Source organism: Amblyomma maculatum, chromosome 5 (genome assembly GCF_055883805.1).
Source record: "Amblyomma maculatum isolate TAMU_Amacu chromosome 5, ASM5588380v1, whole genome shotgun sequence".
Classification (NCBI taxonomy): domain Eukaryota; kingdom Metazoa; phylum Arthropoda; class Arachnida; order Ixodida; family Ixodidae; genus Amblyomma; species Amblyomma maculatum.
In genome coordinates, this window is record NC_139348.1 from 80,729,742 (window position 1) to 80,739,867 (window position 10,126).

Below are 10,126 nucleotides of genomic sequence, written 5' to 3' on the forward strand. Positions count from 1 at the left end.
CTGGCGCTTGTGGCTCTGCGCTCTTGTGAAAAATTTAAGGGGCCCTTTGGACGACTAAAGTACGGTAAGGCGAAACACTTTATTGCTAAGTGGTAAGTAGCCCTGAGCTATGGCACCTATTTCTCTTTTTCTCACTCTCACCATCCTCCCTTTCCTTAGGGCGCTTTTTCTGTGTCCTTGGAGAAGCGCGACAACTACACCTTTACATGCCTGTAAACCAATTTGAAACGCCGCTGATTCTTGCTTTAGTAAGCCTTGCGTGGTATGCTGTTTGGTGCGGCGTTCAAGGAAGCGCCAAATGAAAGACCAGGCATGGACGTCTGTATCGAATGCCAGGTGCGGTAATCTTTGTATATGCCTGATGACTTGGTTTGGTTTGTGGGGTTTAACGTCCCAAAGCGACTCGGGCTATGAGAGGCGCCGTATCGGAGGATTCCGGAAATGTCGACCGCCTGGGGCTTTTTAAAGTGCATTCACATCGCGCAGCACACGGGCATCTTCCTTTTCGCCTCCATCGAAAAGCGGCCGCCGAGGACGGGATTCGATCCTGCGTTCTTGGGAACAGCAGTCGAGCGCCGTGACCACTGCGCCACCATGGCGGGGCCGTATATGCCTGAATCGCCCATCGCCATAGATGACGTTTTGACCGGATGTGACATGATAGTTACGTCAGTTCCAATCATTGGATATGACCAGATGCGACTTCATTATGGCAACACAACCGCTGGGGACGTCATGGTAGATGAGGTCCCGATGTGATTACGTCATAGGCACAGTCATCTCTGTCATTATCATCACTATTACTATCACTAACTACCACTGTCTTATCGGTCACTATCTACCACTAAAGGTATTCACTGACAGCTTTCCAGGTAAACAGCGGCGGCAGTCTCTATGGGAACCGCATCGGCCTGCCACTAGCCAAGGAGAACTAAGATGCGTTTTTCATGCGCCCGCGTGGCTAAGTTAGGATGACTGACATCTATGGTGTGTGTGTGTGTGTGTGTGTGTGTGTGTGTGTGTGTGTGTGTGTGTGTGTGTGTGTGTGTGTGTGTGTGTGTGTGTGTGTGTGTGTGTGTGTGTGTGTGTGTGTGTGTGTGTGTGTGTGTGTGTGTGTGTGTGTGTGTGTGTGTGTGTGTGTGTGTGTGTGTGTGTGTGTGTGTGTGTGTGTGTGTGTGTGTGTGTGTGTGTGTGTGTAAAAAAGTTACAATGGGTTCCACGCTGCTCAACCAAATATTGAGCGAAAAAATTAGCTGCGGGCAACCGAGCGTCCTTCTCTTTTTCTTCTTCCTCAGCCCACATATAAAGCCCCGCTTTAACCAAGCCGTATGAACGTGCCTTATTGGCCTATAGGGATAACGTGAATGCCAGGGTCCTAGCAGGCTGATTCTGACGTAACCGCCCCATGTGAAACGAGAGACCCACGTTGGCAGCTCCTGCCAGCCCATCTCTCGCTTTTGTGTCACGTGGGGTGTGACGCCACAGCGTAACGTGGGTGTGGCCGCGCTACGCCTACCGATCCAGTTGGTAGCCCAGCTCTCTACCTAGTGTCACGTCGGGTGTGACATCACAGCGTGACGTGGATGCGGCCGCGCCACGCTTTAGGCTCGAAACCTAGAGCAGTATTGCGTTCGCAATAAAACTGTATTGCAGGGTGGAATGTTGAGGTAGCCGGGGCAACCTCCCGCAATCACTAGGCGGGCTGCTCATAACAGGAGCCCATTAGCGATCGCCGCTGCTCGGGCTCGATGGACCAGGGTCCTCTGGCTTGCCATATCGTAGCAGCCGATTAGGGCTGCCTCCCAGTCTTCCCGGGTGGGGTTGGGTTCGGTGGCGAGGTTTGGGGTAGACTGGCATGCCATACCATGTGGAAGATGTGCGAAGACTTCTCCGCACAGTGCTGGCATTTTTCTGTGCAGGCAGGATCAAAGTGTTTTAAAACTGCCGGGTACAGCCGGGTTTTGGTGTAAGGACGGAGGAGTCTGCGTTCCTCTACCTATGTAAGGCCTTTACAAGGCCTGGGATAGATTGTATGGCCAATTTGGAATAATTCAGCAATTTCTCGAAAAGTAAGGGCTGGATTATGTTCGGGATCCGTATCAAAACGATCTGAAGGCGTTGCCCGGATAATGAGTGCGCGGGCGGCGGCATCTGCCGTTTCATTGCCTTCGAGGCCCATGTAAGCTGTAGCCCATATAATCTTTCGAGACGCGGGGGCCCCGAGGTAGTAACTGTTTTGAAGGATGCGGTGTGCAAAGAGGGGAATGTACATCTGTTTAATATTTCTACCGGCCCCTCTCGAGTGGGTGACGATAATTCGCGAGCCCTGGCCTGCGGTGGCTATCGCGATGGCAACTTCTTCCGCATGCGTTATGTCTTGAAGTCGGAGCGTTAGGCCATTCACCACAATTTTTGGTGGCCGACTGTGGTCGAGTACCACCCCCCATAATGAGAATCGGAGGCGTCCACGTAGAAGACCGCGTCTTTGTTCCCATAGTGACGGGCCAGTGCCTCCGCCCGCGCAAAGCGCCTGCCACTGTCACGTGTCATGTTGGCCGGAAGAGTGCGTACGTGCAGGGCGTATCTCCAGATTTCAGGAATGCGTACGCACTCTTCCGTACGTGTTTGGTGGTGGGGATGTAGTTGGGATAATAGGCAGCGTCCCGACGGCGTTTTTGCAAGCCTTGTGTAGTGATTGGTCAAGTGCGCCTCCTGGAGCTCCGCGAATGTGTTAAATGGAAGGCACGCTTGTACATCTTTATGAGAATCACTTCCAGGGTATTCTCGTTGTTCTCGTCAAACCTGCGCAGATTGACGTGAGCAGTCGAGTAGAGGGCTGGACTAGTCACGAATGCATGCGCCAGCTGCAAAGTGTCTGTTACCGTAACCCCCCGCGTTTGTTAGAAACCCGCTGTGTGAAGGAATTATGTGACCAAATCGTGACAGGCCGTATGAGTCGTTAAAAGCTTTCGCCTTAAAATTCAGTGAAGACGGAGGTTCTAGACATTGAGGCCAGATTGTGCTATGTGCTGGCGGCAGCGTCAGGTATAATGGCGCGCATGGGTGCGGATCTGCATAGAACTGGGAATCAAACAGGACTAAATACAACCGTTGAGAGGTTTGTAGCCTCAATAACATCGGTTAGCGCCGTTTCCACTTTGAGTTATTGATCGATTGCCTCTCGCTATACCAATTGTTCTGCTGACCATCTTGGTTAGCTGTTTTGGAAGAGACTGCCTCAGAAAGGCAGTGGTCCTGGGCTCGATCACTAGACCAGGACGACGTTTTTTTTTTAACTACGAACTTTATCAGAAGGCTTTTATAGCTTTCCTTTGTACCCATATGGCTGCGATTGGGTGGATGTCAATGAGTAATTACTCCATGACTACAAACCTGCTCAACCTTGGGTGATCCCCTCTTTATTCGATCTGTATCCGTCTTATTAGTTGCACAGAAAAAATATCTGTACTCTTTGTCTTATGTGTCCTTGAATATCATTGAATGACAAACAGGAAAAGCTTTTTATTGGCAGTCTTTTTGTCAAACAGGCCAGTAAGCCGACATCAATGGGTAGGATTTTATCGATTTTCGGGCGCTGTGTTGGCGAAACACGAAACTATGCCAACACCAGTAGACTGCCAAAGCAGCCAGCGATGTTCCCTGGGCGTCCGTGCTTGGCCCGAAGATCTTTCGCCGAAAGCGGACTTCTGTCGAACGTACATACTAATCTGCATTCATATATCCGTATCCGTACATGCGCTAAAGCAACGAACTATGTCCACTTTTATATGTCCACTTGGCAGCCGAAGGCGCGCGTTCGAAATATTCGAAGGCTCGATAGGGGCACACGCAATTTTACGCTCGGAATGATTTCTGGTCCACACCAGATGTTTTTCTTCATTATGTCAATGTTGCATCGATTGGTGGGTGGCAGTAAGGACTAGATCACAAATTATGTTGTTAAAATACTTTATTTTTGCTAAAACAGTTTTGTTTGAGTTGTAATTAAAAACAATTGCATCAAATATTTAGCTTCTGTATCGGTATGCTTGGAGCAGCTGTTTCAGGGCTTACTTGCGCGAAACAAAATATGTTCTTTCATGTTTTTTTGGTCTACATCACGACAGCTTCGATTTTTTTTTCACGTTCGGATACAAGGCAGGCTTGTTTCGTCGCCAAGCTAGAGGAGGGTTAGTGCTGCGTCGTAGAAGTAGAATTTGATTGTACAGCAACTGCCATTGAGCAACCCGTGTTGGAAAATCATCACTTCTGAGCTGTTCAAAACTTCAGCAGCCATCTTCTACGTCGGGTTTATGTGGCAACTTTCTTTACACCTCCTTGGGCTATTTTATAGCCCTTTGTTTTTATTTGAAATTGAAAGTGAAAGTTTTTTAGCTTGAACAAATTTACAAAGGGCATAAATATACAGACGAGGGCCCCATAGTCAGAAGACTGCACCGGGACCCTCGATAGATCACTACAACAAAATAAATAATAACAGCAAAGTTGGCGAAAGGTTATACCATACAAAACATGGCAAATCAGTATTTTTACACAAAAACAAAGGCACTAACACAGGTATTAGACATGAAAAATATAAAACAGCAATTCAAAAAGTATTCCTTTAAGTTATTCCTAAATGTTGGCAAGGGCATATTAGTTTACAGTGTTAAAGGCAATGAGTTCCAGAATGAAATGGCTGCAAAATATGTCGTAATTTTTCATAATTGGCACGAACTTTCGGGAGTAGGAAATTGTTATTCGCTGCAAATCTTGTAAAGTTATAGTTCCAAAGTAGTAACGAATTAACAGACTGGAAATGCAAGCTGATATTCAATGGTTTAAAGAACGCGATTACAGGGTGATGCTGAAAGAGGTGATGGACTGATAAGATATGATGTTCGTATAATAAGAGACGAGCGTTAGTGGAAAACGTACTGCGGGTGATAATGCGGATGGCCTAATTTTGTATATACTGCGCAGATTATAAATGGCAGTTGTATTTTCCCAAACGACAATCCCGTAAATGAGGCGACTGCGAATGAAAACATAATACATTTCCTATTTGCGCGCTTGCAGCCGATAAGCAATGGAGACTATTTGGAAAAGATCGTTTCGATTCACGTCTGAAACTAAGTCATACTCATGCTGAAAGAGTTGCGAAAGGAGATCGGAGATTAGGACTGCTGCGTAGGCGGTGGTGGGTGCAACCATTTATGCGGAACGCGCCCGGCTGGACCAAGGCTGCAACCTCTTGCCGGTACTTCGTCATCGGACATTGGTATTACAGAGAGTAAGTTAATGTGAATTTCGTAGTGCCTTTATCATGCCAAGCGCTACCACTTCACTGGCTTGTTCTCTTCTCGTCAGCTACCTGCGCATGCAACCCAGCAGCTTCGATGTAATTGCAGAGCTCCTTCTGCCACGTATAAAAAAAAGACACGAGATTTCGTAACGCCATACCTGCAAAGTAACGCCTGGCAAAGGTTATCAGGTAAGGTGAAAATATCTGAATTCTTGTGTTCTTATTTTATTTTTATTTGGTTCATGAGCTTTAACGTCCCACAGCGACTGAGGCTATGTATGAGAGACTGATTCTGACAGTAAATTTTTAAGCGTGCCCAGATTTTGATTGTCATCTCTAAGACAGCAGTTATAGTGTACGCGCGCATAAATTATGATGTGCTGTTATAAACAAGTTTTTCACAGTTTAGGTTCTTTTCCTCCGTACGGTCGCCTGTGAGCTTTTATTTTGGGAGATCAGTTGTTTACAGTTGTGCTACCCCCTCCCGCTGTAGCGTAATGGCTTCGTAGTGCCAAAATATTTTCACGCATCGGTCCTTCTGCAATAATATTTCCCTTAAGGACATGTGAGTGAGTTCGGCGGTCTCTGGAATACTTTTGAAAATTTTCGCCCAAGTTTTCAGCAATTGGGTGCGAAATTTAGGCAGATGGTACATTTAAAAAATAAATAAACAAGCACCTTTACATCTTCAAGACCAAATCTAAGTTTGCTCACATTTATTCATTTTGTCGGTGCTACTCACCCACAGGTGAGATTTGAATAGTTTCACGGGCCTTGTTATATTATTATTTCGCACTTCATCTCTTTATTTCAAGTGTTTCATGGCTTTCAATTTCCTGACCGGCAGCAGCAGTGGCAGAGATAGCAGACATCTGAACTCCGTTGGCTGTAGCCTGCAGATTGGTTAGTTTTTGTCTGCCTGCCATTCTTTTTTTTCTATTTGCAACTTATCTTAAATTGCGGCTGCCACATTCATATTTTCCTCGTTAATCCTGCTTACTAGTTTGCGAACTGAAATTCCACCCAAGCGAATTCTCTCTAACCACATCTACTGACGAGCTGGTAAACATCACTCAAATGTCAAAAAGAGCTCGTCAATCTGTTCGAAGGTTTAAAGCGAGAACTAAATCTAGAACTAAAATAAGGGTTCGAGCGAGACCTCCAGAAGCATACACGAGTAATAAAGAATATTTTGGCGTTCATAAACGAAAGCTACGAAGAAATGAGAATATTGGTGAGCACTGTTGTAAAGAAAAATGCAGACCTTATGAAATGCGGGACTGGTCTACCAGAGAAAGTGATGCCTTGCGCTTCCTGTACAAGCGGCATGAAATTTGACTTCTGCAACACGGGCAGCACTCCATGTGTTTCAATACTAAAATGACAGCTGTACATCAATTTGAAAGGAAGAATGTAAAACTAGGCGAAAAGCTCGGCACAGTAACTGCCATTCCTCTTGAAGATGCTGACGTCGAGGCTTCCATTGAGTTCGAACAACTGGCAATTATACCGCGCCAAACATTGTCCTACAGTTCGCGACCTTTTCTTGAAAAGACTAATACCCTAGAGACACGGCCGACTTAACCGCGGTTGCACTTAACCGAGGTTACCGCACTTAACCACGGTTAAACGCCTATCGCAGTTCGTTGTTGTTACACCGCTCGCCGCCGTTCTCGGTTACGGCGGTCATTGGCAATTAAGTACAACTACCGACGTGACACGGGGATCGGCGGAACGAAGCTGCATTTACGAATATCTTATTTATGACGTGGTTTCGGAGTGCCGTCCTACGAGGCGTCAACAGCGTGGTCAAGCCGTCAAGCACCGCACGGTGGAAATATCTCCTCGACCGCCGTTAATAGCGCCGCGGTGTCCCAGCCCTGCAAACCATACTCGAATGACACAGCGTGCGCCGACGTCAGCAATAAAGAATGCTAAAATTTCTTGGCGCCTGAAATACTCAGCTGAATATCGATAATTAATCACTCTTGAGCACCGCTGACCAGCGGCAAATTGCTGGTAAGAGCGATAACCGCGTTACAAGAAAGTTTCGGCTCAAGGCAGCTACCGAGGTTCATCCGCTCTGCTTGTACTGCTCTGCGATTAATGTGAGCCAAAGTTAACCCTATCTTTCTTTTACTATGGCAGAATAGACTTCACAATAAAGCAGTTTCATGCGTAGACCATTTACGACAGTGTTGATGCGTACCAAAACGTCGACCGCCGCAGCTTCGAAGAGAAACAATTTAGGCCTAGCGACGACTGCGGGGTATGCACAGCGCCGTCGCACCCTGCGCTGCCGCGCTGCATCGCCTCGGGACGTGTAACGCAGCTCAGCCTGCTCGTGCCATCCCTTGTTGCAAGCGGTGCGAACTTGTGTACTTTCATGACACAGCTAAGGACGCGTATTTTTTGACGTTCCGCTAAGCAACAAGCCGCAAAACGATACTGTAGAGACTGGACGGGGCTTCATGTATGCAGTCGCTGCGGCGTAATTCCGTCTCCTCAACGGGTGGGTCCCGCAACTCCTTTCTCCTCACTGGTTACCTCTCAGCGGGTTAAACGGCGATAGTTACCGAAAGGTGTCTCTGAACGCAACCTAAAGGTAACATACACTCACTGAAGGCAGGAAATGATTACGGTGAAGGTAATTGATTAGTGTTACCATTGTCATGCCATCACCTCGTGGCTTTGTTCAAGGCTGGTTTTGCGGCTATTAAGAAATAAAAACAATACATATTGTAACCTAAAGGGGAACACACTCAGGAATGAGCTTGGTAGCTTATTCTAATGTTGCGTAAAAAAATAACGGAAAAATAAAAAGTTGCTATTACAGGATTCGAACAGATGTTTTAATCGCTTGGTGCTGAGGTGAGTAGTGTCAATCCATTGCGCCACGGACGCTTTTTTTTCTTTATTGCCGACTTGGACATTCAAAACAAGACGCAACGGTTGCGGACCCATTCCAATCGAGTCCTTCGGCTTCTGCTTCATGACCATTCTGACTACCCCGCTGCCCTGAAAGACCAACTCATCCAGCGTTTCCTCCCCCTCTTTACTGCTTCCCACAGCCCCCATACACAGGGGAACCCAACCCTGATTTAGACAGAGATTTCACCGACACAGAGATACGCGCCGCTGCCCTGGCTCTTAGAAAAAACACTGCACCGGGTCGCGACGACATAACCAATCGCATCCTCCGAAAACTCGATGACTCCTCCTACGACTCGATCACCGACCTCTTCAACCAGGTGTGGGCTACGGGACAGCTCCCGCCTGACTGGAAGCACGCCACTAACATCCTCATCCCTAAACCGAACAAACCAACGGCAATTGACAATCTTCGACCTATTTCCCTCACATCCTGCGTCGGCAACCTTTTCGAACATGTTGTACTCAGCCGCCTCAACCCCTATCTTGAATCAATAGACTTTTTTCCTCACACTCTTTTTGGATTCCGCCCCAAGCTCTCCGCCCAAGACATCCTCCTCCAGCTCAAAGAGGAAGTCCTCGATAACCTGTCTACTCAGACCCCCCGTCTCGTGGCCAGTTTGGACATAAAGGGTGCATTTGACAATGTCAGCCACAACTTGATCCGCTCCAACCTTGCTCTTACCAACTGCGGCTCCCGCCTTTACTCCTACGTCCAAAGTTTCCTCTCTGCCCGCACAGCAACCATTGGATTCGATTCCCTCCGCTCTACCGAAGTCCCTGTCCCGGATCGAGGCACCCCTCAGGACTCAGTCCTGTCTCCCATACTGTTTAACATCGCTCTCAGCCAACTCCCCTCCCAGCTTTCAACCATCCCTCATCTTCACCACGCGTTTTACGCCGACGACATAACTCTATGGACTGTTTCAGGCTCATTGGCTGCACAGCAAGCCTCCCTTCAAACTGCCATATATATTACCGCCCAATACCTCAAAGCCGGTGACTTAATCTGTTCCCCGTCCAAATCCTCCGTGATGACCATCATCCGAAAACACGGACGCGTTCGCCCTCCTCCACCGGTGTCGCTTTTCATCGACTCTCAGTTGCTGCCCCAAGTCACGGAGATGCGTATCCTCGGCTTCTACCTCCATCACCGCAGCTCGGCCGCCACACAAATGCAGCGACTGACCAAATCCGCGCACCAAGTTCTTCGCATGATAAGCCGTATCACAAATCGTCGTCATGGCCTCAAAGAATCCGACGCTATCGTCCTTGTCTAATCCCTCATCATCTCTCGAATTCTCTATGCTCTTCCCTACCATCTTCTCACTCTTCAGCAACTTGAATGCCTAAATATCATCCGCCGCAAGGCCTACAAGCAAGCCCTGGGCATTCCATTGTACGCGGCTACCTCACGTTTGCTCGCAATGGGCGTTCACAATACAATCCAAGAGCACATTGAGGCACACCTGCTCTCGCAACGCGAACGACTTGGACAGACCCCGCAGGGCCGCCACCTACTCCAAGCACTCCAGTACCCTCTGCCCAAATCATACTTAAGAACTGTCCCGCTCCCCCCTGAGCTAAGCCAACGCATCGTGGTTGCTCCCATCCCCCGCGCCATGAATTCTACGCTCAACAAGGGCCGCCGCCAAGCTCGCGCCAGATACATTCAACGCCACTACTCTCGTAATGATGAAGTCCGCTATACTGATGCCACCCCGCACCCCGACCACTATGCTTACACCGTTGTCGTGGTAAATGCCTCCCTACAGCCGCAGGCTTTCGCCAGTGTGCGCACATCAGACACTGCAACTGCTGAAGAGGTTGCCATTGCCCTCGCCATAGCCACTTCCGCTTCGGAGCCCTCCGTCATTCTCTCGGACTCGC

General features: G+C 48.2%; 1 pseudogene; it reads right to left on the reverse strand.

Moving 5' to 3' along the window:
• Nucleotides 1–1,706: 1,706 nt before the first annotated feature.
• LOC146188584 (uncharacterized) lies at nucleotides 1,707–6,177 on the reverse strand (annotated as a pseudogene).
• Nucleotides 6,178–10,126: the final 3,949 nt, after the last annotated feature.